The 26,534-nt window shown below is 44.5% G+C and overlaps 1 protein-coding gene and 1 pseudogene across 1 annotated transcript in view; both read right to left on the reverse strand.

The window, feature by feature from the left end:
• The window catches only part of JAZF1 (JAZF zinc finger 1), a 296,223-nt gene that overhangs the window by 197,569 nt on the left and 72,120 nt on the right, over positions 1-26,534 (reverse strand). The gene's annotated exons all lie outside the window — the stretch shown is intronic.
• On the reverse strand, positions 7,277-7,395 carry LOC118610948 (annotated as a pseudogene).

Raw genomic sequence — 26,534 nt, forward strand, 5'->3', positions numbered from 1 at the left:
CGTTACTATAACCTAGCGCCTCGTGAGGAACAGGAGCGAGCCTTCCCCCCCTCCTCCCCCCACTCCGCAGAAGCTCATTGATTTATCTATGATAAGTCATTGGCTTGAGAGTGAGCTGATCTACCTAAGAATATAAAAATTATTGGTTAAAGGAGAAAATAATTTTAAAATACATATGAGACAGTCAAACCCTTAACTCCCCCCGCTCCAATCCCCACTTTGCCTTATTTTTACCAAAATGATTTGGCGTGCATTCTTCCAAACTTTTTCTGTGCACCTATAAATGTATATTGTGATTGGCTGCCCACTTTAAAACAAACAAACAAACAAACAAACAAACAGATTCACGCTGTATGTGCTATCCTGTAAATGACTTGCTTTACTCAACAATATATAATAGATAACCGTCTTTTTAATGGTTTCCTATAGTGAATATGCTTTATTTAAGCACTCCCCATATTAATAGATATTTAGGTGAATCCAATTTCTTTGCTATTTTAAAAAAAATGTTGAGCTAAGCGCTCCATCTAGGTACTTGACTGATCTGAAACTTAACTTGACAGTGGCTATCTTGGTCTCAGCGACATCGGATCACAAACAGGGTCACGATAACATGATGGGAGGGATGAGAGAACTTTCACTGGCATTCGGAAGGTGTTTTTCTCTTTGAGGCGGAAGGAACCCATTGAACAGGAGTGCCTCCTCCCCATTCTCCAGGCAGAGACAAAGCTCACATGCTTAAAAGTACATACGTGTTTAGGATTCTAGACTTGGTTTAACTCAAAATGGCCTTGATTGGATGGGGTCCCTCCACAGTATTAAAACTGCTCTAATTGCATTCTTCAAGCCAGCTGAAGGCTGACAGCTTCCGCTCCCGGCTCATTATCAGAGCACTTCAAGGGGCTCCATTATGAGCAGAGCACCTGGTCCAAATTTATTTCAACGGCCCAGGGCAAAATGGGAAGGTGCTTAATGTTCAACCACAATGGTGACATTTTTATGAGATATCCAAGGTTCAGAAACAAATAAATGAAAGGTTTGAAAGGAGCACGAACAGAAACTGTGACAATAAAAATTCAACATTAATATATCAATTTTAAACCATATACCACCCAGACACTTGGGGTAAGGCCAAAGGTTCAATGCGGGCTAAACTGAAAGAAAAAAAGGAGGAAAAAAATGCCAGTTCCCAACTCCTCCCACGACAGCCTCGGCTAAAAAGGCTGATCAGACGTTTAATTTAAGGACATCAGAATGAGATGCAGATTCTGAGTTCGGGCTAACAATTATGTTATCAATCTGCACCAACACGAGAAGGCAGAAAATTCAGCCAGAATCCAGAGTATCAGTTCTCAATGTGCTATGTTCATACCTTCTCTCTGGTTGGCTTACAGACTTGCTGTCTGTCTCCCTTTTAAAAATTCCCTTTTGGAAATGAATAAGGTCAAGATTCCTTACACAGATGTTTCCATAAGCAAACACTGTGCAAATATGTATTTAGAACTTTTTAATAAAGGTATGATAGGAAAAATTTCCCAGGTAGATCACAGTGGATCCAAAGTAAACATCACACCCTATTGCATAAATCCATATCTAGAGACTTCTTGTCGAGTGGGATTTCGCTCTGCGGTTGAGCATTTGCAGAGGGCTGAGCATGCAGACGACGACCAATTTTAAAGCCCCGAAACCCAGCTGCACAGCATTAGTGAACTCTACCCTCCATTAAGAGACTCTGTTTAAAGAAATATTTAAAATAAACATTTGTATTCTTTTACTAAACACAACAATGACACTCACTCACATTGGAATCTGAGAAAATGATGAATGAAAAATTATAACACTGGCACTTTACAATGGGAATGCTGACTAAACTGGAACGCTACAGATTTACTAAATGTTTAGTCTCTTAAGAGAAAAAGGGAAGGATAATTAATCAACTGCACTAGGAATTTTTTTTTTCAGCTATTAGTTGCTTTCGGTATTGTAATTTTATCTTTCTCAAGCATTTTCCTTATTAAGCCAACCATACAATTAATTGGCTAGCCTATAAAGGCTTTAATTATTTTACTGATTTAAAAAGGCAATTAGGCAGTCCCTATTTTTCACATATTGATCGTACCTACTCCAGTTTTCAATCTGAATGCATGAATCATTGGGCAACTGGTATAACAACCACAGGCTGCTACTTGAGCCTTTTAATTTTTTTTCCCAACAAATGAATAAAAGCACTTAAAATTAATTATCTGATAGAATCACCTTCATTACAAAAAAAAAAAAAAAGTGGCAAAATCTCTTTAGAATAAATTCTATATGTTCTTCCCCCCTAGCAAATTGACCACTCTGGGTCTGCCTGCAGGCCCACCAATGCTAGGTTTTTTAATTTGGGAACGTGATCTGGGTGTCCAGTAATAAACACGGTGTTTGTTTAGTTCCGATTTAGCTTTGCTTGGGCCTTGACTGTGTCCTGCTGTCTCCTTTGAAATGACTTAAAAGGGCGGAGCTCTGGGGGTCCACAAGGAATTTCCAAGTTCACCATGGAAACTGAAGTAACCGTGTGAATTATGTACGTCCAGGTCCAGGTCTTGCCTTCACCTTGACCTCTCTTGTTACCCTCCCCACCTCCTGTCTGTTTAAGACGCACCACATGATATAGATCAAAATAACTACGACTGCAGTGACGGCTGTTCCCGGCGGCACTTAGGAGGCAAACGGCCCCAGCCCTTCCCATCTTTCCAGAACAGAAGGACACACGGGGTGCTGGAAAGCTGCACAAGATGCCGTATCAGGTGAAAACACTTGAGAACCGCGGTCATATAACAGACGATTTTCTAGCTTTTGTACAGCCTCCCAGCTCTACGTTAGGGGGTCGCTGAAGGACGATAATGCACCACTTACGGGCAGAGTGGCATGCTAGAAAGACACCTAGATTCAGGTAAGATCTGGCTGGATTCAAGCCCTGGATGGCATTTAGTAGCTGTACAACTCAGGAAATCATTCTTAAGCCTTTCCGGCTTTAGTTTCTCCATCTATAACATGGGAATAATTACACCCGCTTTACCTGTCACAGAACCACTAAGACGGTCACACGCACATATGTAAATGCATGTAAAATGCTTTGTAAATTGAACACTAGTGTTACAAACGTTGTCATTCCTTCAGGAAGCCATTTCCTTCATTCAGTCACCTGCGCTGCCCTCTTGTGGTGAATAGGCTGCAATGCTACTCACAAGGCAAACTTACTTGTTGAACAGACTGTATTACTACCACATAATTTTCACAAGCCTAACCTCTGACCCTTAGACTAGTAGAGAGAGGGACACGATGTGGAATATACAAAGTATCTAGCTGGGTTGTTTTTTTTTTAACCTTGATGTCGTAGCAGAGCCTGAATTTCAATGACACAGAACAGAAAGAAAGTTTAAGAAAGAACCTCAGGTTTGTGAACAGTGAATCAAGACACTATATTCCTACCTATTTTTTTTAAACCACTAGAAAATGATTTTTAAATTTTGGACAAGCAGAAAACTTGTCTCAGGAGACCAGTCGAGTATTGGTGGGGAGCTGTCCCCCCTCCTCTGAACATGGATATTCAAAAGCCAGTGGAAATATTCACCAACTGTAGGAACAGAAAGCCATCCAAATATTTACTTGGACTCTAGAATGAAGACTTTTAGAACCGGGAGGGACCTGAGATGCCATGTTCCGCTTCCTTTATACAGTCGACTCTTGAACAACACTGGTTTGAACTGCCTGGGTCTACTTATACACGGATTTTTTTTCCCCAATAAATACAGTTGGCCCTTCATATCTGTAGATTTTGAATCTTCCAATTGAACCAAGAGCCAGTAGAAAACAGTATTTTCATGTTCCCAGCCACGGTTTCTCAGCTGCAGACCCCAACAACCATGGATCGAAAGCTGTTTTGGTTCCCAGTTGGTTGAATCTGGATGCGAAGGGGTCAACAGCTTACTAGTTTTGGGGGAGTCGAACGTTACACACAGATATTTGACGTTCCAAGGGCGTCGGTGCCCTTTGCCCCTGCATGATTCAAGGGTTAGCTGTAGTTAAGAAATCTAAAATCCAGATCACTTAAACGGCCTGCCTAACTCGGGCTGCAACTCCTGAAACGGCATCGCACACACCACCACACCACGCAGCCTCCGGCTTCCATTCTTATCATGTCATAACTCACAGCTCAGAATACATCTTCGTTCCCATTTTTCTGTGACACTGGTATTTGCAATGGGAAATATGTTGAGAAATACTGAAAAACTAAGCCATGGGGAGGAGCAAAACAGAATGTCAAAACTATTACTTAAAGGAATTCATGATGAGAAATCAGGGAAGGAGCAAGTCTCCGAACAAAAAATTACTTGAGAATTTATCTGTGGGTTAGCACAAATTAAAATAATACCAACAAGGACACTCGGTTCACAGGCAAATCGATAAAAGTTTGTTGACGGATTAAGTGCTCAAGAACTTGACGCCTCTCAAAATGTTTCATTATAAAATATTATGCTCACTATGCAGCAAGCCCTATTTCAAACGCTTTGTTCCTTATAATCGCATCACGACGCCCAGCGTGCCAACGACATCTTTACTGACTACAGCATCAGTGTACAAGCGACAGTGAGTGCCATGGGTCAGAGAAGCGATCTATTAATGAGGGGGAGATACGAAGAACCAACAGAGTAAGCTGGTAAATTTGGGGGAAGGCGCAGGGAGAAGGGGCACGGGGGGCAGGGGCACAGGGGCAAGGGGCACAGGGAGAAAGGGCACAGGGGGAAGGGGCTGGCAGAGCTAAAGGATGCTTTGCATTCCCTCGACTTCAGGGCAGCAGAGGACACAGTAGGAAAGGTGACCAAGTCTAAAGTCTAGTTAAGGTTTCAGCACAGACTAAGCCGAGGGGTCCCACCCCTCAGTAAGCCTGGAATGGTGCGCTCCCTTCTTATCATAATGACATCATGATGACGGAAAATGCATGCAACTGAAAGACAGAGCACCCTGCCCGGCTCCGACTCGGAGGAAGGTCCGGGCGGAGTCTCACTGCAGAGGATGAGCTTCACAGGGAGAATCAAGAGCTTCTGGTTCAAGGTTTGGTCATAACAAGGACCAATAAGGCCAGCAACTGCCATGTCCACTAGCTCATTCTACTTATCCACACTGGCTCACGGTGGTTGGTTTTGGGGACTCCGAAGGGCCCTGGGTCTGGAGGATGCAGCGTCCATGGCCCTGGGGCAGGCTGGAGGGGCTTGGGGCACTGGTGGTGGCCTCTGCTCTATCTGTGCCTTGGCCAGGAGCCCGACACTGCCCAGGGAGGCGTGGGACAAGACCTGAGGCGACAACGAGGGGCAGGAACTTAGTACACCTTAAGGGCCAAGGAGTGTGAGGTGCTCAGAACCTCACGGAGAATGATCCCAGACCCCGTCCTTAATAGGAATATCAACTCGGACCAACCTTTCCCATTTCTACACGTTCACATATCATGACATCCTCACGACAACAAAACTCGGCACTTTACTTTCTCAGTGAGATGCACACAGCACAGCTCCCGTTAACCTGCATGCCGGCTGAGGACAGAGGTCAGCAAGTGGCCACTGAACAAATCGGCGACCCAGCTGAGGCAGCGGGGCTGCACACACCCACCCCACAAATCACTTTCGACCTAAAAATGGTACATTTTGAGACAGCAAATGCAGTGATTATTTCAAAGCCCCTATGCTGTTTTAGAATAGAGGGTGTGTGATGATTTTGAGAAAGTACATGAAGACTTAAAACTTAAAGGAAAGCCAGAGCATTCCTTACACGAGTCTCTTCTGACAAAATGAAGTGAGTGCTGATAGAATTTTTCAGAAAAATCGAGCCAAAGGCTCAGCTCCTTGCATGGGCGTGCGTGGGGGAGGGCGGCGTGGTCGCTCGCCCCGCGGTCCTGCGTGTCCGGCCTCCCGGCCGCATCCGGCTGCCTGACCAGCGAGCCTCGCCGAAAGAAACCCTGTTCTCGGCTTCCGATCTGCCTTGGTCCACTGGAGCCGCTCTAACAAAGCGCCATCAAGCAGGTGCCTTCTGAACAGCAGAACTTACTCCTCACAGAGCCGGAGGGAGGGAAGGCCGAGGTCCAGGCGCCGGCAGCGTCGGCGTCTGGAGGGAGCCCGCGTCCCGGGTCAGAGGTGGCACCTTGTGGCCGTGTCCTCACGTGGTGGACAGGATGAGGGAGCTCTCCAGGGTCCCTTTACGAGGGCACTACTGCTATTCGTGAGGACGCCACTTTTATGACCTCATCACCTCCCAAAGGCTCCGCCTACTAACGCCATCGCCCCGGGGTGGGGGAGGAGGGGGGGACGCGGATACTCAGACCCTGGCGCCACTGCTCTCCCACCTCCGGCCCCTGTTTGTCCCTGCGCGGGCTCTCCGTTCTCTGTCCCACCTGGCGGTGTCCTTGAGTTCCCGTCACGCCGCGCGCTCCTTCCTTTCCTGTGGTTTCAGTTAATCCGCGTAGACTAATGCCTCTCCAAACGCCCCCTCTGGCTTCGACTGCCCCGGCTCCAGTATGTTCAAAACTGGCGGCACCACTTGCTCCCCCTGCATCTGGTCACTTGTCCTCTGATTCTCTCTTGGGTGAAAGGCACCACCATGCACCCGGCCACCCATCAAGGTTCCTGCCTGGGGCCTTACCCCTCACCTCCCACAAATCACCGAGGACCACCGGCATCCAGAATGGATCCTAATCACGGCCACTGAGACTAGGCCTTCGGCTCCATCATCCCAAATCTACTCTGCGCTCCACGAGACAGTCAGACCAGATTCCCAGCTGCTAACCTGATCACCACGTCCCAGCTCGAAACCCTGCCATGCCTTCCCACAGCCTCTAAAAGTCCCTAAAATTCAGTCCAAAGGCGCGTCCAGTCCTGACCACTGTTGAGGAAGGGCTCCAGCCTCTGCCCGTTTAAATACCTTTTCACCTACTTTGCATTTGCAGTACCTTCCAGATTAGAATGCTTTCCTTATCTACCCACCCATGACCCCCAACAATCCTCTCCACCTGGCCAAGGCCCCCCCTCCTTCAGCTTTTCAGTTTCTGGGAAGTTTTTCCTAAACCCCTAAATTTATATCAAATACCCCTTCCAGATACAGCACTTGGGTCTCTTCACATCTCTCAGTTTAGCCCCTGCGCCTAGTTTGTAATTTCCTGTTTACTTCTTAGTACCCAAATACTTTAAATTTTATCTATCTATCTATCTATCTATCTATCTATCTATCTATCTATCTATTTTTTGAGTGCCTACAGCATCTGGTCTTCCTAGTTGGTCTCCTATCCAAGTACTAACCAGGCCCAACCTTGCTTAGCTTCCAAGATCAGACGAAATTGGGCACATTCAGGGTAGCATGGCCGTAGACTGTACCCCACAATTTTTAGTACCCTGATACTCATTTAGAGGCTCTTAAAGGCTACAAATATAAAGTCTGTAAGGCTGTCTTGTTCATATTGAGCCCCTGGAACCTAACATAGGACTTATCACATGATTGGTGCTCAAAAAATAATTACTGATGAATTAATCATTATTACCATTTTACTCACGAGTACTTGACCTCTAAGTTGCTAATACAGAATAGGAACACTATAGGTTTTAGAATAAGATAGACCTGGGTTCCCATCCCAGCTCACAAAAAGTGTGAGTTGTAGGGGCAGAATAAACGATTAACTTCATGGGGTTATTGTGAGGATTAAAATATATATGACATAAAGCAGCAAGTGCACTGTATTATTTTTTATTTTTCAAAATTCAGTGCTACAAACTTATTCATCATGGTGTCAATTTACTTCTGCCTTAACCTTTAGGCCAATTGGGGGACATTTCTTAAGTTCTTTATGCGAGCAGTTATTCAAAGAAATAAGGCTTGCCCATCAGCCCAGCACATTCATTCAAGACTCTGCATTATTATTCAAGCAAATTGGTAAGTCTAATGCCCGTCAACCTAAGAATTATAGATGTTGCTTCTACATTTTACATTTTACGGTAACAAGTCTAACAATTTAAGGAAACAGTTTGTTCCTTCCCAGGGTGATTAAATGAGGGCAGAGGCAAGTATGAGTACATTCTGGTAAATATTTCAGGCACGAGAAATAGCCCTGAAACACACGGCAGTCTTCTGACCACGGCACTGCAACCCTCGCTGCGGCCTGCTGGGAATTCTGGACAAGCCCCCTTGCTGCTGGGGGCTCCGAGAATTATTTCGTCCTTGTAATAGTTTGTTATTGTTGAGTTAAAAGAAATGCCCTATTTTCCAAAGGAAGCAAAGTAGGGAGAAAGGAAGGGAGGGTAAATGGAAGGGAGGAGAGTGGGGGGGGGGGGTGAATGGAAGGGAGAAAGGAAAGGAGGGAGGGAGGGAGGGATGGAGGGAGGGAGGGTAGAGGACGGGAGGAAGAAAGCCTAAAACTTGCCCATCGATGCAGATTTAACAGTCTTGTTTTACTGATTTGACGGCACAACCAAACTCTCTATCCCGCAAAGACAAAAACAAACAAATGAACAAAAATCCCTTTTGGTCAGGCCAATAGTGGCTTTGGAACCAATTACAAAGTATTGTAAGATGACTTTTAAAATTAAAACTCTTAAGCTATCTAACAAGTCAAGAAAATTGTGGCATCTGAATACCCACTTCAAAAGTTTGGGTTTTGACCACAGCTGCCCATCCAACACCCCTCGGATTCCCACAGGGTTATAACCCTGGCTTCCTGGCCTCAGCCTTCACAAACACCAGTGACCGAAAGGGCCCTTCAGTCCTTCCCTGACAGGACGTGAGAGTCTCAAACTCCGGAGGGTGAACTCGGCCCCCTCACTCTCTACAAAGTTGGGGAGGCATTCATGCAATCCCCAGGCCTCGGGAGGTGACAGAGAGCTGGCCTTGGGGCAGGGCTTTCTCTTCCATCAGAAAGAGAAACTTATGTTCTAATTCAGAAAGGGTGTTTGTTGTCTTACCCAAGGTAGCTCACTTTATATTATACTTTCTAAGACCAGCATGTTGCAAGCTTTGTCCTAGAATTCTCATTGATTTTGAGCTAAAACATGGCTTTATGTGGCTAACTGGCATAAAATCCCAAAAGCATTAACTACGGAATAATTTTTTAAATATCATCTGATATGTGTCATAAACATGCTCAAAACATTCCCTTCTGATTTAAAATATATGATACAACACCTAAGTATAGAGTATTTCCTTAGGAAAAAACTGAACAAAATGAGCAGTAAGAAACCCTCTTCAGTATTTTAATATTTTTTTCTTTAAAGTATATAAAACGTGAATTTTATATGCAACTTAGGTTTTCATAAACCCATAAATAAACGGAACATTTAAATCTATTCCTTTAAATATCTTCATCTCCCAGGACTAAGAACTCATATTCAAAGTGTCATCCCGAGTGATTTTTTATGGCTGAGTTATAAACCCCTTCAAAAATGGGGTTTACAAAGGAAGTGTTGACATCACATTAACTATTGCTCTGCAAACAGGGCCCAGTAATCAGGACTCATTATCTTTATGAGGCAGGTAAATGTCTGTACCCATTAATCACAGAGCTGTATTGACAGATTCCAAGTTCAAGGTCAGCAAAATTAATGTATCCCATTTCTTGCATCATTGAGACCCAGAAGATAATCTGTAGGCATTTTTATAATCCTAAATCTTTGGCATTTGTACAGAATGAGGGCGACAGTCTTGCCGAAACATTTCATTTATTTATACCTGCTACGGTCAGGTTTTACACTTGTGAATTACTAGAGAAAAGTTGTCTTTTTCACAGATAATTCATGAGAGTGGCATGCATCTGCACAAGCGCAGTCTTTAATGGAGGACGATCACAATCATGGATTCTATGAATCCCTGTGCCTTGTCTCCACTGAGGCCACACCAAACTGTGATTAATTACCAAAGGCATATCCCACTCCTAAATTATAATTCCGCATTCCTATATAAAACAATCTAAAATGTCAGCACTCTGTCTTTATGACATCATGTCATCCCAATAATTCTGTTTTACAAGTAAATTCCTATTATACATTAATAAGGGCTGTTGGTGGCTAAACATCTTGCCTCACCAGTAATGACTGGGTGGAAGGCAATTAGGAGAGCCAGGTGCAGCTGTGCTGGGTACTCATAAAAGTTTTTAAATTTTACTATTTCCGTTTGATTTTGGGGGAGTGCATTCCAATCTGCCCAAATTAAAGAGGAAGCTACGTCTGTGTTTTTCAGTGGTTGCATGTTCTGACCATTGCGATAACCCCATTTCATATCTTTTCTGCTCCTTAGCTGATGATCTGAGGAGTTCAAGTTTCACCCTGAGCATCAACATCTCACATGGCCTGTCAGTGGTCTCTCTCACACACACATACACGCGCACGCACGCACGCACGCACACAGAGTAATACAGCAGCACCTTCATTTAAGACTTTCTGGAGCAGCCCTGAGTAGTAAAATCAGTGCATGAAAGAAAGAACTTTACTCACTTAGTTAACGTGTTTTTGTTGTAATTAGCTTGGGTCAGTGAAGGAGACATCAAATTAAAGTTTTATGTCATAATAGGAGCGATGATTTTCCCATTACAAGAAAATCAATTTCCTTCTACAAACTACAAACACTACATAAAAGAATTAGTAAGTGTAAAGACTTAACACATCTGAAGCAAGAGAAAAAGGTTGCCTCTGAGGATGACAGATACCCTTAGAAGTAGAATTTTAAAGAGTTAACAACTTACCCACAGCCGTATTATAAGGGTGATGTAACCTGGGAAATTTCCTACCAAAATGACCCGCAGGAAACATGGATTCCTTTATTTCATCTGTTACATTTTTCTTCTCTTTACTCTGTAATTCATACCAGTCAATTTGACTTAAATCCTTTTTTTGAAAAACTAGTTGAATGTTATAAACAATCAGTTCTATGATACCAAAAGACTGAATTAACAAGATTCAGTGTTTTTTAAGAAGTTAAATAAATACTCTATATATTAATGATCAGAAAGACAAAAGTGACTATGTATCAGCTGCCAATTCAAGGACCGACACCCTCCATAAAAGCTGCATAGTCCTTGTACTGACAATGAAACAGGGTTTCACTGATTTCAAGAATACATTTTCCAGAACCATCCTAGGAAGTAAGCTTGGAGGGGCTAACCTGGCACAAAGGCCCCTTTTAAACGTGAAGAATCATGTGCCATTTAATTTCAGAAGGCAAAATGGACATGATCACATCTGTACCAGGACGGTCTTCGAAAGGAATCCTTGATTTTCTTTCTTGGTTGTTTGGGGACTTTCCTGCTGGTTTTATTTTTTTTAGAAACAGCTATGTTTACTGGAACAGGATTTTTAAAAACAGAGTGCTGTGGTACTCCTTCAGAAAATAACATGGTTCAGAAATGCCCTTAGTTTCATTAACTCCTCTCTCCATTTTCTCAGAAAAAAAGTCACATAAAATAAGACCCTCTTCACGCAGTTAATCATCTCTCGCTTCTTAACAGAGAGAACGTTGCTGAGGACTCGTTTTGCTTAGGATATTAACCTTCGCAGTGTAATCATTTTACACGCCGTTTTTCAAATTTACCAACAGAGAAGCACGGAGTATGAAAATCTAACCTTCTTATCTTTGTCATGTTTCCTTTCCTTTTCCTTGATCAACAACTCTTCTCCTACAGACGAACTTTAAAAATGCCAGTTTTAAAAGAGAAAAAAATAACCGTCGGTGCTCTTATATATTCTTCCGCTCACCCGATTTTTTTCCTAGTGGGAATACAGTAGGTAAGAGAGGGGTTTGAGAAAAGATCTTTATTTCTATCAAGCAATTGCCTAGAGAAACCTGTTTGCCAGTCACTATCTCTCTGCCAACTTCTGGATGACATCCAAAGCCCCTCATACAGACTAGACACCCCACGTCGACAAACAGAGCTTTGAAAATGAGGGGCGTCTGAAAACACGCGCCTTCACAGCGCGTAGGGACAGGTAGGGTTAACATCCATAGGGCTACAGTCAGCTGTGAAAGGGGAAATTATGCGGGAGCATAGTAGCCATATTTCGACAAATCTGTCTTCCACATTGCTAAATCCTTTGGCTGTTGTTGATTCTGAGGTATTTTTCCTGTTAGGAGGTAGTCCCCCAATGGGCTCCCAGTGTCTTATGAGGAAATTCAGCAGTTCATTAATAAATGCTCTGGTGGCTCACCTCTTGCCATCAAGGTACAACTAGGTTGCAGGTAATTAGACCTGGAGGCTCCGCTGTGGAACATGTTTTTCTGTTCCCTAATTACACAAGAAAACCTCAGTTAAGTTCACATTTTAATAGGAGTGCTTCCTGCCACAGAGATCAAAGTCAGAGGTGAGTGTGACGAAGTCTGGCCAGATCTGCTTAAGGAGTGTCCCCTCTTCCTTCCACTTACAAACCCTGCCTCACCATCCCCCAAAGAGAAAAGGGGGGCCTGTCTGCTTCTGGGGAGCAGCCCTCTGACCCGCCTCTGCTGGAGCACTCTGTTATTTTCACCTGCCAAACCACCATTATTTCACTAAATCATGGCTTGTGCTCTGTTCCCTCAAGTATTTTTTTTTTTTTAAGTGGGGATGGGTGTTTATGTGAGCTTATATAATCCAAGGATAAACTACTAATTGTTAAACTACTACGGAGCTTGATTTCCATGTTAATTCCTTCCTCCTGGGTCATTTTAACTGATCATCTCTGAGCTAGGAAATTAGCACTGTATATATTCATTATATCACCAACCACCAGTGATTTTCAACGAGGATGAAAATGCTATCTGTGAGTCAGTCCCCGTTTGGGTATACTTTTTCATCAGATTACATTCCACTGAACAATAGAGGGGAAAAAATAATACAGAGGCTGAACCCACAACAGTATTGGGTATTTAGGGAAACGAAATAAGTTTAAGCAGCTACTGTCTCTCTCACACGCACACCAACCACGGTGTCAAAACTACGCTTCTATAAAAAGAAAAACAAGAAACTCAATGGTAGAGTTATACTCTTCGGACCAAAAAGCTCACATTAGATTTGGAACCCTAAGAATATGAACACGGGCACCCCCAAATCTATCATGGTGCCCATGTCAGTCAAGGACTTCGACCCCAACATCCGCTGTGGAGACGGGGAGAGTTACTTAACCTCTCTGAACCAGTCTCTTCCACTGTCCATCAGTTTAATAACTGAACTTCCCTTATCAGGTGTAGTGAGGATTAAATCAGACACTGCGACTGTGCATCGCTCACAGTGACTAGCATCGTGGCCTCAATGAACATTAACTGTCATCAGCATCATCTTCCTCCGAATGAACCACAAACCTCTCTGCTCATCAAAGATGCAGATATCCAGTCAGAATGCGATTTGCATATTGGGTTCCCTCCAATTTCTTCCACAATTGCTTGACTTGCCCATTCTTTATCTTATTTCCCAAAACTTTAAACATTACCAGATCAAGGCACAAGAATCTAAGGTCGACTTTTAATACAAATTCAAGGCCGATTTACATGCCAAAGAGAGATGATTTTAGGATTCCAATGCATTCACTTTAACATTTTCTATTCTACCTGGATGAAGAGTAATAGCTGACTCGCTCTGTATTTGAATCATCTCACCTGAGCAGCGCGACACCCTCTGAAGCAGGTACCATTACTCTTACATCAGAGGAGACGGATGAGGCTTAGCTGCTTACCCGACCCAAGGCCACAAAGCCAGTGATCGACGGAACCCGAAATGAAGCCGTTAACAGACATTTAAACATATCTCCTCACCACATTTGTCTTCTCTTTCCTCATTCTCGCTATCCTTTTTTTCCTAATCCATGGAATTTTTTTTTGTTTCAGTTGTTTTATATAAAAATTAAATAGAATTATTATTTTTAAATTCTATCAGGTGAAATAACATTAGTATTATTGTTTTATACACTTTGGAGAGTTGTTCTTTATTCTATCACCTCGAACTTTGATTTTTCATTGTCTCAAATAGAAGTCTATATTTTCATGAAAATTTAATGTTTCCCCCTAACAGTCATGTGATTTTTCACAATTATTAAAAACCACAGTTGTTAAATCAGGTATTTATGAGGCATTTTCCCTTGCTCCCAATGTGAGACCATAACAGTTTTCACCACCAAGAACATTCCTAAAATAGTTTAGATTTTTTTTTATGTAGGTATTACTCCCATTAAGCCTACTTTTAGAGAAAAGGGAATAAGGTTTTAATTTCTTGTATGCTCTTAAAATTGACTTAATATTAACCTGAAAATATCTTGAATATCTCACTGTAAAAAAATATATACAATATATATGTATAATATATATATTATATATAGTGAGAATAAGATCAAACAAAAACCTGTTTCATGTAAAAATTTGTTTTTTACTTTTGGATTTTAGAATTCTGAAATATACTTCAATATCCATCTCTCTATCAGAATAGTCAGTATGTGTGTGGCCCAACCAGGAAAATATTCTCTTGTTTTAAATTATAATGGTCCTTGAACCCCATTTTACGGAACCTAAAGAACCCAGATTTTATCTTGGCATGTCAACAGGTCAAAACCTTGTAAAATCAATTTAGCAATAACATCTCATGCAGTTCAAGTGTTGTTACTTCAAGAAAAAATTTTTTTGCTAGAATGGCTTAATTATAAAAGTACATACTAAAATTCAACTTTCAGTTAAAAAAAAGGTTAAGATTTTCAGAACTTCTAATATTTTCTTTATCCTCTCATTGGGGGGATATTTAGAGTGCTATATGTGATCCCATGTATATAAGTAAACATTGTATTTATTATGTCCTTATAAATATAAATGTATATATAACTGGCAGCCCATGGATAGGAATTCATATTTAAGCTATCGACTTTAATCGGTTTCAAATCAGCTTTTTAAATCTGGCAGCGACAATCTAAATTCCAATATCCCATTTTAGGCAAGAGAAAGCAGAGTCCCATCAACCATTCCCAACGTAGAAAAAGAAGAGAATAAAAAGATCTCATTTTCAGAAATGATACCTCCTTATTTCGGCCTTCACTTAGTTAAAATACAAAGTTTGACTGAACTTTGTCATATTTTGTATTTAAAGTGTAAAAAAAATTAAAGGGGAGGAGGACTGCTTGAAGTACTTCATAAACCTGCTGTCAGAAATTTTTATCTGGAAATTCCATTCATAGGCAAATAATCAATATATTAGTTTGTGCCATTTAAATCCCTTTATTAATACACGTCCCTTGAAGGATTCTTACAGGTGCTCTAGTTCCAGTTCCCATGTGTATTAGAAGGACATAAAAAGGCACGTCTTCTTAAAAACATTCGTCAACTGTGATGTTTCAACATCTGACTTGTCATCCCCTTACCTCCCACCATCAGTTACAAAATCAGTGACTCTGGTGTCGCAAACAAGAAAGTAGTAATTGAATCACCTCGAACTTAATTCTCCAGAAAACCTGATTCTTGCTCTGTCACCACTTAGGTATCTTTTCAATTTGCTAAAGATTTCTCCTGGTTTACGCCGCTTTGCATGGCTAAGACCCATCCAGGTCTGCCAAGCAGTGAGTTCACTGGGTTGTTTTGCTAAGTGGGTCAGTTAGCAGGACACAGCCCACTGAGGGTAAAGGAAGGAGCTCAGCGTTAACATTCCACTTCCTTCACTGAGCCCAGAGCTCACCCCCACTGACAAGCGAGACTCCCTTCTTTTCAGATGCTGTAGCGCCCCCCTGTGGCAATGCCTGCAAGCAAGCCAATGACATGGATACCTTTTGCCATGGGTCACTGACAACAGAGTGTATTCAGTGCTCAGTACGAGCTGCTCCTTTCCCTTTCACTATCCCGTAGGTTAATCTGCAAATATTTATCAAGTGCTACAAGCGCATCATAAATGTGGAGGCACCTGAGAGACAGACCAAGGTCCTGACCCTCATGGAACATACATTCTTGGGCAGTGAAAGAAGGAGACAATTAACCAGGTAAACACAAAAATGAGAGTCAGAGAGCGATAAATGTCCTCACGTCTCAGGTGGGAAAAACATAAATGTCCAAATGTGGTAAGACTATGAAACATGATAATACACAAAAATCAGCGATGCAATCCTCTGAATAGAAGTCAAAGTTGTATTTGCTTTGTGGCAATAGATGCTCGTAGTTTTTTTTTTTTTTTTTTAATCAAGAAAGAACCTAAAAACAAACAGCCGTCTGCCTGCCCAATATCCACCTTTCTCCACTTCCACAGATCCCTAATGTTCCAGAGCGAAGGCCACGTTTGCCAACGAGGTTCCGCAGCTGGCAAGTGTCAGGGCAGAGCAGGAAGGACCGGTCACCAACTTCAGCGGTCGCAGTCTTCCCAGGCCCCATCTCCAGAGCTGCCCTGCTCGGCCCATCATCCATAAAGCCAGCGCCAGGCATCCTGCAAGGCCCGGAAAGGCTCGGACTGGTCTGGGCTTCTGTCCTGGAAATATCAACTAGTTTGTGACCCTCCACACATTCATAAGCTCTGCTGAAAGCCGCCATCAATGCCACGAGGGAAGACGGAACCATTAGGCACAGAGCACTTGGAAATTTCTGGGAGAAGGAAAGAGTGGGAAGCACACAGGGCCTCTGCTTCTCAACAGGCACGCCAGCTGCACCCACTGGTCCTGTTCCTGCTCGCGGTCTTTTGACGACGGCCTCTTTCCTCCACCGCCCTGGACTTTCCCATCAAAGCACCTCAGTAAGGCAGAAAAGAACACACAGAAATATGCCTGAAGTCCCATCAAGTTAGACGCCTCATCCACAAAAACGCACCCAGAGGTGCACAGTCCTTATTCCGTGGTTTGGCTGACCCCTGACGCCCACGTGTGCCCAAGAGTTTGGCATCTCTCAGTCTGAGAAGCTGCCCACAGCCTCGGGGCCAGACTACTCAGACGAGTTTCCAAGGCTTCCCCCAGCTACGCCCGTCCCCACGTCTCCACTGTCAGGCAGGTCCAGCTCTTGTCTCCAGTAAACGCCCCGTCATTTCAGGCACTCGCTCGTTCTTCCAAATCACCGAGGCCAAACCCGCTCCCCACCCCATGCCACGTGGTCCCCTGTCCTTCCGCTGAGCCTCAGCTACCTTCCAACATTCGATGACGGTTCCCTTCTCTGTCCCTCAATCCCCATAAGATGCTAAGACAGTGTCTCAGCTCCAGCTGCCATAACAAAATACCATAGGCTGAGTGGTCTGAACAACAGAGCTATATCTTCTTGCCATTTTGAAGGCTCAAAGTCCCAGATCAAGGTGCCAGCCAGCGTGGGTCCTGGTGAGAGCTCTCTTCCTGTGTCGTCACGTGGCAGAGAAAGCTCTGGCATCTCTTTTCTTATAAGGGCATCACCGCTACAGGATTAGGAGCCCTCCCTTAGGACCTCATTAACCTTTATCACCTGCTCACGAGTCCTAGCTCCCAACAGTCACATTGAGGGTTAGGCTTTCAACATAGGGACTTGGGGGAACACAAACATTCGGTCCATCAAGAAGGACACTAAGGGGAAGTGGGGCCAGCAGACCTTACAATGAGGCTGCTACAGAGAGAGAAGGCAGAAGGCAGGGCTGTGCTCCTGGCGTCGGGGGAGACAGGAGTCGGGGCAATGAGCGAGCCGCAGAGTTGGGTTCACGGACGGGATGGTGAGTGGCGGGAAGCTGTACGTGTACAAAGCAACGGTGTGATGTGAGGAAGCAAGAGGAAATTAAATTCATGAAGCAAAACGGCAGCTCGAATCTGCTCTGGACAATTTTTTTTTTTTTTTTTTTTTTTTTTTTTTTTTTTTTTTTTTTTTTTTTTTAATTCTCAAATCAGATCTCTAAAATAGACGCAGAACATTCTAGCCCTCCGGCATGGAAACGCAGCAGCCGGAGGCTGACTGCAACCAAAACACTGACTTACACTGCCCTCTGCTGGTACACTGACCACATTGCAGCTTCCTTCGTTTACCAAGCTGCCAAAAGGCAGTTCCAGTATTTTGAACCAGCAAATTCAAGCCTGATTACTAAAAACAGGTTGTGGAAAATATTACTAAGTGGCTTAAATACCATCTGCACCACATCAGGCACACATTCCTAATGAAAAGGGCACATGTGTGGGAAGAGGTGGGGCCAGATCACATCTGCTAACCTAATATAAAGGGTTTCTTAACCGACTCTTTAAAATATGCATTAAATTCACAATAACGCCTTTAAACTGCACGCCCCCTTCTCACCTAACCCCTGCCACGCCAACCAACTTTTCGGAAAACAAACAAATACAGTAAAAAATAATTAAATCTTGGCTCCACCAGTGCATTTTGGCCTCCGCTTAAATCGGTTAGCGACCTAGCTGCATGTTACTGCAGTATACGAAATCCATTTTCTATGTATAGACTTTTCTTTAATTTAGAAGCTGCTAATAATTTGCCAGCATGTTGCTGAAAACATGCCATTTGTTTAAATACACACACATCGGCCTCCATTAAAATGATTACAGAATCATTCAAAAGTCTAACGCATTTATTAGGTGTCTCTAATACTACCGAGCATTTTACTAAGTCCTGCATAAAAGGTTAAGCCAAATCCTCGCCTCAGAGCTTGTTTCCTAGAATAGATGAAGTGATACGCATTGACACAATGGAGCAAACAGCACAGTACCTTAACTTAAGCAAGTGCACCTACATTTTGTCCTGAGGTACAAATGGGAGCGCGTTCTCATGCGCTGGCTGTTTATAAAGGGCGGGGTGAGTGGAAATCACAGGTGTCTAAAATTTGAACAGGAACGCCTCGGGAAGGTGGTGGGATTCCATGTGACAGTGAAGAAGGGGGAAGCTCGGGACCTGGGAACGAAGGAGGTAGCCACAGACCTCGTCGCACCTGAGAGGTTTCCTGCACAGTGTCATGAAAGAAGTAAACCTTAGAAATTCCACGCCTCCCCACAGCCACGTAGCAACTTCCCTCAACCAAGCCCACGGCTCTCTGTGCTCCTGCATGGGCGCGACGGGCTCCAGGCTCCCAACGAGCCACTGGCTCAGACGCATTCGAAGAGCTCCAGACGCAGCTCCAAAGTCACTAGCTGGCCCGAGTCACTGACCAGTTTCGCAGGCCATCTTTGAGAGCTTAAGCTTTCCTTCATGCAGATAGGCAATACCTCAAGTTCCCACAGCTCTTAGGTACATTAATTTACTTTACTCAATAAACACCTAACCGTAGCCCATACCTCTTGACAAATATTAATGCCTTAAACTCTTATTACCATTCCATCACACAGGCATTATTATTAAACCCCCAATTTTACACATGAGGAAACTGAGGCACACAGAAGTTAGCACAAGCATGTGACAGAACTGGGAATCGAACCCAGGCATTCTGGTTCCGACCTTAGGCTCTTAAGCACTGTGGTGTGTCATATAACATAATGTACGTTATAATCTCCAAGAAGGAAAAAGGCTACTGTATAGCCAAGTAGGATAAGTTTTGCTGAAGAAACAAACGGCCCCCAAATCTACAAGGCTAGCTCACACTACTAGTCCACTGAGGATTGTCAGTTGCATGTAGGACAAGGGGACCCCAGAGAACCTCAAAGCTTGCACGAGCGATTACGTGTTCTTGCCCAGACGTGCCGCTCATCATTTCATGCGAGGATGTCACTAGCTAGAACCAATCGTAGGGACCCAGCCAACAGGCTGGGAGGTGTGTGCTCCTACTGTGGGAGTTGTGTGCCTACTGTGTGCCTAAAAGGAGGCAGGAATGGAAATGCCAGGCAAACCACCGCAGGAGACTACCACAAAACACACACAGTGTCCGTTAAAACAGCAACGTCCCATTTCTGGAAAACGAAGATGACACCGTTGGCCCACTCACGCATGTCAAGTCGTGTCTCCACTTGCGGCAATGGCCTTGCGTGGGGTCAGGCGTCCAGTTAAGCAGCACTGGTTCATCCATGCGTCCACTCATCGTCCCCAAAGCACTCCCTAAGTAGTTAACGTTCACGAAGCAGCACCTTTCGGTCTCGCGGGGGAAGAAGCCCACGTACACATGTGTGCAAAAACCTGATAATAGAAGACACGTATCCAAGGATACTAACTGAGCACAAATGAAGCACTCTGCCGGGAAAAGATCAGCAATCCAAAAGTGATCTGCATTTTGAAGGTAATAAATCTTTATGTGGCTTTTCTGATGGAAGCCCAAACAGGCTGGGCAGGTAGAGAGAGGCTGGTTGCCTGGAGCAAAGAACACTTTCTAGAGAGAGCACTGCTCAGAAGCGGTGATCCAGGGCTGGAGAAGTAAAGAGCTGACCTCAGGGCTGGCTGCACGAACCTGTCTAACCAGCTCCACTTAGGACACACTGGGAATGAAGGAGGCGCCAGCACTCAGCAGAGGTGGGACCCCAACTCTCTTGACTCTCGTTACGGCCTTAATCGGCGAAACGCAACAACGTGCTGGCTGAAGACAAAACTTTCACGCGTGATTTTGTCGATTCGCAGAATGGGCTGGCCCTTGAAAATGAAATAAAACCGCGCTGTCGTAGAGGAATAAATGTTTCCGCTATTTACTTCTGAAAGCTAGACTGTGAAATTTGAATTTTTAACTAGAAAAATTACTGGGAAAGAACACACACTGGAAGTTTCGGGGTTTGAGAGAATATTTGCACTTGAGCAGCGCTAGGTTTCTAGACATCTTATAGTTAAATTTCTGAGTTATAAGTTCAAGAATTTTCGAACTAAAAAAATCATAAACCGAAAATCTAGTCCAGGCACTGCATTTTATGGGAAAGATGTGAAACACAGAGAGTTTATTTGTCCAAGGCCATCGAATTCTCTTGGAAAAAGGTGTAGACTTGTGCCCAGCCCCTGCACTGTGGGCTGTGCCCTGCCCACTCATATAACTATCCCTAAATAAAACTGAGTGTAGTCTCAAATGGTGGCTGTAACATAAACGTTAATAAACGTATACGTGACACAGCTGAATTCAAAAATGTTAATCAATCTCGCTTTTTACATGAGACAGAATGGTGACTACCGTTTCTTCTATTTTTAATCCCCTTGTATCTGAAAATACAAATTTTCTATGGTGTCATTGAACCATTAGGTTAAAAACCAAGGGCAAAGCAGTGTTTTTCAAATACTGACTGGGTCAATTAAGTTAGCGGATCACGACCAGTACTTTTTCCCCTTTTTAAATGAAACAATACATATTGACTCGGGCTGTGTTTTCATTTGCCAAATACCAAGGCAGACTGATGTTTCTTCTTACTGCCTTTGCCCAGGATTAAACAATCATTTTTTTACTGCCATTTAAGTAAAATATGGGATTTATGAGCAAGCTAGTTGTGAACGGATTGAGTCAGGAGAGGCCGGTAAGTAAGAAGTGCACGTTGGCCCCTAAGGCCTCTCCTCATGACCCTGCCCTGAGGCTGGAGAGCGGTGGGGGGGTCAGGGCTACGGAGCTGTGAGAGTCAGAGCTTGCAACTCCGTCCTGAAGATACAGCAGCTGGCGGTTAAATGAGAAACTACCTGGAAGGGGCAGAGGACAGGACTTTTGAGTGAAGACCAAGGTCAAGGTAAGCCAGGGCGTTGGGGCCTACCCCACCCCTACAGAGGGTCCTGAGGCAGGGAGGAAACTGGGGCAGAGGGGAGAGATGAGCCCAGAGGGGAAGGGCTGGCTCTAACCTGGGGTCAGGAGTTAGAGTAGACATGGGAGGTCTTTTTTTCTTTTTTCTTTCCTTTTTTTTTTTCTTTCTTCAACCATGACATGGTACAGGGAGGGGATGGGGGTCTATGTAAACAAGAAGCTGCCCTAAAGGGGTGAAATTCAGGAGTCTGCATGCAGACAATCCTGTGTATACTTCTCCAGGTAGGTACCAGATCCCTGCCTAAATGTGTCCTGTGTACTATGAGACACTCCGCCATTTAGATTCTGAAACGGGATGGCAGGCAAGGTTTCTTATGGGAATGTTTAAGAACTTCCAAGAAGGATCAATAGTTTAAAAAAGTATTTTCAATAAACCTATATTTTTCTATTTGTTATATTTTTAATAATGCAAATTATAGAAAGTAAAATTCAACCATCTTATTGGCTGGTGCAAAACTTGGGGTCTCAAAAGGTTAACAAACCAATCAAGTCTACCTTAGTATATCAACTACAGGCAGATATTGTGGGTTCAGCTCCACACCAGGGCAACAAAGAGAGCGTTGCCATCGGGAAGGTGGTAATCTTTTAGCTGCTGGTGGGGGTGGGAGGTGGGGAGGGTCCTTGCCTTCAATTTATACAAATCCCAACATCAGTGGAGCACAGAAAAGCGAAGCGTAATAAAGCCAGGCGCGCTTGTCCTTCCATCCTGGCTGCCTTCCGCCCAGTAAAGCCGCCAACATCCCTCCTGGCCGCTCTCCTTCCCTTCTAGACAGCAGGTATGAGCAGTCTCCGCCACGCCACGGCCAGCAACCTGACCTCACCACCTCTCCCCTCAGCAGCCGACCTTGCCTCCTACCGACCATAAAGAACCATGAAGAACAGGCCGGCAGGTGGCCAGGTGGCCAGGTGGCCAGGTCCTCAGCGCTTCGCCCACGCCTGCAGGGTTCCCGCTTCCATGCCCCGCCTTCTCCTTCCCTACCCTGATGTCCTTTAGAGTCTCATCCCTTCCGCCTCCTCAGGGGCCTCACTTGCCCACTTACCTTCCTACTTACTCATCTTCAAATAAACAAACCAACAAAAACCCCTTCCCTAACCCTCTCCTTCCCAGCCCCGATTCTAGAAGCCTGGTCGACCCAGCTGCCCTCCACCGCTCGCCTTCTCGTCCTCCCCACGCCCACTGCACTCTGGACTTCAGACTCCCAAGTGCACCAAACTGGCTCTAGCTGAAGTCACCAACCTCGTTTTCACTAAACGCGAGGGGCCCCTTCATCTTTCTAAGCCTCCTGGCACGTGTAGTCCACTGAGAGCCCAAGACCCCGTTCTCCCGGTGTGCAAACGCTCCCCTGCTCTGTCAGCTTTCTGCCCCTCCTCCTCGGTCTCTTTTGGGGTCCTCTTCTTCCCACTTTTCAGATGTTGGATTTACTATCTCGGGACCTCTGCTCTTCGGAAAGTATGGATCCTCTCTTTGAACAAACTTATCTGCCCCTCTTTGCGTCGTTTATCACCTATGTGATGCTGCTGCTGAAATCTATAGTCCCTCCTTGAACTCCACTGGAACGTCACTAAATCAAGCATGTCCAGAACCCATCTCTCATCATCTTCATCACAAGTCCGCTGCCCAGTATAGATCCCCCATTTCGGTCAAGGTCACCACCATCCACTCAAATGCCCAGACCAAGAAGCCAGGCAACACGTGGGCTCATCGCCAACCCATAAGTCAAGGTGATCAAGTCCTATCCACTCTGCCTACCAAACACGCCTTGAATCCGATCACTTATGCACGATGGTTAAAAACAGTCGGGTTCGAACTCTGCCCCTGCAAGTTCCTGGCCCTCGGGTTCCTCATCTGCCCAATGGAATAAAACAACATATTTTGTATGTTAGTAGTGCACACTTCCAAAGGCCATTCTGAGAGTTAAATGAGTTAGTTCAGGTGAGGCACTCGGAGCGGTGCCTGGCACAGTAGGTGCTATGTAGGGGGGACGATGCCCTTGCGTTATCCGCCATCCGTCACCACCCCGCCCCAGGCCCTCGTCACCTCTCGCCTCGACTGGCTTCTCAAACTCCCTTCTAACCGGCCTCTCTGCCTCCGGCTTGCCCTCCTCCAACCCAGCCTCCACAGGGTGGGCCGCAATGACCTTTCTAAAATGCAAACCGATCGAGTCACTCCCCTGTCTACGGCTCCTCACCAAGGCTCGCGGGCGCCTGCTCGCCCTCCACTCCCCACCCCGACCTTACACTCCAGCCACGGTGAGGTCCTCTCAGCTCCTCTGACGCGCCACGCTCTCCCCGTTACAGACCAGCGCTCGCCCTGCGCCTCTGCTGGAATGTTCCGCTGTCCTCCTCCTCACTCCTGCTCCCCCCTTCAGGTCCCAGCTTTCTCCACCAGGTTCCCCCTGACCCCCCAAGTCTGGGGTAAATGTCCCCAAGAGGACCAAAGAGAATAACACTGTACCTCGCAATCATTTAGCAACTGCGACTGCCCTTTACTCGCCTCAAGACGTGAGCACCCCGAGTGCAGGGACCACACTCGTCTTCCTCGTGTTTATATATTCAGCACCTAACCAAGTGCCTGGCCCATAAAAGGTGCTCAGGAGCTACCAAATGCCATTAAAAAATAAATCCCGCTGGCCACAGCCTCTCTAATAGAATGGACAATCCATTCCGTAATGAAACTGTTCAGTCTTTCTGTCAGGGCTCCCTCTAAAGCATACCTGGATTCTACCTAGATTCTAGTTCCTCTGAATGCACGGATGCCTCCTCCTGTGTCCCACTGGGAGTGAGGGGTGCTGGGATTCACAATTCAGCATCTGATGGTAACAGACGATTAGAAACGATGATAACGGCCACAGCTAACACTTACCGTACACATACAACATGTCAGGCACTGTGCTAAGCATGCCATACACGATACTTCATCTAAGTGTCTGGGAGAACACCTGTTATTCCCAGTGCTTCGGGAAGATCTGTAAAGTCCACCAATATGCCCAAACTCCTCTTCTGAAATTATTAACAAAACAAAGTGCTCTAAATGAAACGGCCTCCCTTCATCCCTCCCTCTCTTCCCCCCATTCCCACCCCCAGCCCCCTCTCTCCCCATGGTAGGCAGCCATGACACTAACTTTTCCTAATAAGCTACAGGGCTAAGTTAGGTCCAGGACTGAGGGCTGCCAGCCCCACTTTCTCCTGACTTTGTTATTGGGGACATCTTAGCCAATGTGACTTAGGATACCCTAAAAATTATCTGCATTAACAGAACTAAAACTTTCCTCTTCTTTTCAAAGAGGATAGTATACTTTGTCCAAATGTCCAGTCTCATCTCTTATCCTATAACACACCCAACACACCCTTCCCCCCCCCCCCAATCTCCAAATTTCAATGCTAAAGGATTTGGGACCAAACAAACAAACAAACAAACAAAAACAAAACTTGTATATAGACTGACTGAAAAATAAATTCTATGAAATTTTCACTGTCTACTGACAACTTCCAACAGGACTAAAATTTGTTTACAGTTAATAAATTCCAGTTTAGAAAACTTAAACCTTCTAAGCTTTGGAACCTCACCAAAATGGGAGAGAGGAGGGGAGTATGCAAGATGAAACAGCCTTTTAAATATATTTTCAAAAGCTACCCAGTGACAGAAACGGAACTGATGAAGAAGAAGGGGGTCTTCGCTTTCCTACCCGGAGACTTGCTTGGCCTTTTAGTCTCCAAGTTTGTGCAGCTTAGAGCAATCCCTGGCTGGCCTCAGTACGGGGAAGAGCCAAGAGAAGTTTCTGTGCTCGCTAAGGGCGGACAGGCACACTAAACATCCTGTTCTTTTTAATAGTCCTGGTGATATATATCCAAGTAGTTAAAGTCAAATTTTTGAAAGATGCTTGCTTTATTCCGTTAATTAATTTGAAATCCAAGGCTGGAAGGAAGAGAAACGGACAGTGTGTTCCATACTCCCAATTTATTAAAAGGGAGAAAGAAACAAGTTCTGAAGAAGGGACGAGTGTAGAAACCCATCAGCCGTAGCAAATGAGAGTGATACTTCTGTTCATCAATCGAGTTCAACTCTAAACCAGGATTTATAAAACAACACAGAAGGACATTTTTGTAAGCCACAATCCTGACACAAACTCTGGACTTTAGATTAGTATCTCTGGGCTTGCCTAAAATTTCTGTAAAGCAACCCACTACAGATCCACATGAAAAATGTCTTCTTTCTGAAATTATTGATTGCTCAGGTAGAACTTACATACACATAACTGATGGATTATAATTCTTATCGAACGAGGCGGTTTGCAGCTTATGAACGAGAATGGACAACTTCCAGAGGCACGAAGCTGGGTCTCAGACAACATCCAAATGCTAAGGATGACTCATCAGGTTTTATTTACGTGTCCTGTATTTTAGAGGCAGCATACTAGGTTCTATAAGCAGCTTCATTAATTTCTTAGGAAAGAGCTCAATTTAACTTAACCCACCGGAGTGTCTGTCCTCTCTGATTACTCTAGCTGCAAACCTAAGGAAGCATGAGAGTGGAAAAGAAAACAGAATCACGAGATCGTCATCACCAACATGCACTGCTTTTAAAAATCTCCTGCCAATATTCTGAAAAGACGAATCCGGAGAACATTGGTGGAACATGACACAGGACCACCACGAGGCAGGTGTGGGGCGTGCGCGTGCAAGCTCTGTGTTGGGTTAAAAGCTGGAGTGAGTGAACCAAACTCCTAAGCAGCTCATACCCATCTTTCAGATAAAGATAAAGCTCTTACGTAACCTCACACTGAGCTGGTGGTAGTAGTTACTTAGAGATACATAAGCTGAGCACCTACAAAGAGAATAACACCCCAATGATTTGTATGGAATTTCGAATTTTCAGTCTTGCTTTGACACATAATGCTTAGTGACTTAATGA

This window comes from Rousettus aegyptiacus, unplaced genomic scaffold (genome assembly GCF_014176215.1).
Source record: "Rousettus aegyptiacus isolate mRouAeg1 unplaced genomic scaffold, mRouAeg1.p scaffold_m13_p_13, whole genome shotgun sequence".
Lineage (NCBI taxonomy): Eukaryota > Metazoa > Chordata > Mammalia > Chiroptera > Pteropodidae > Rousettus > Rousettus aegyptiacus.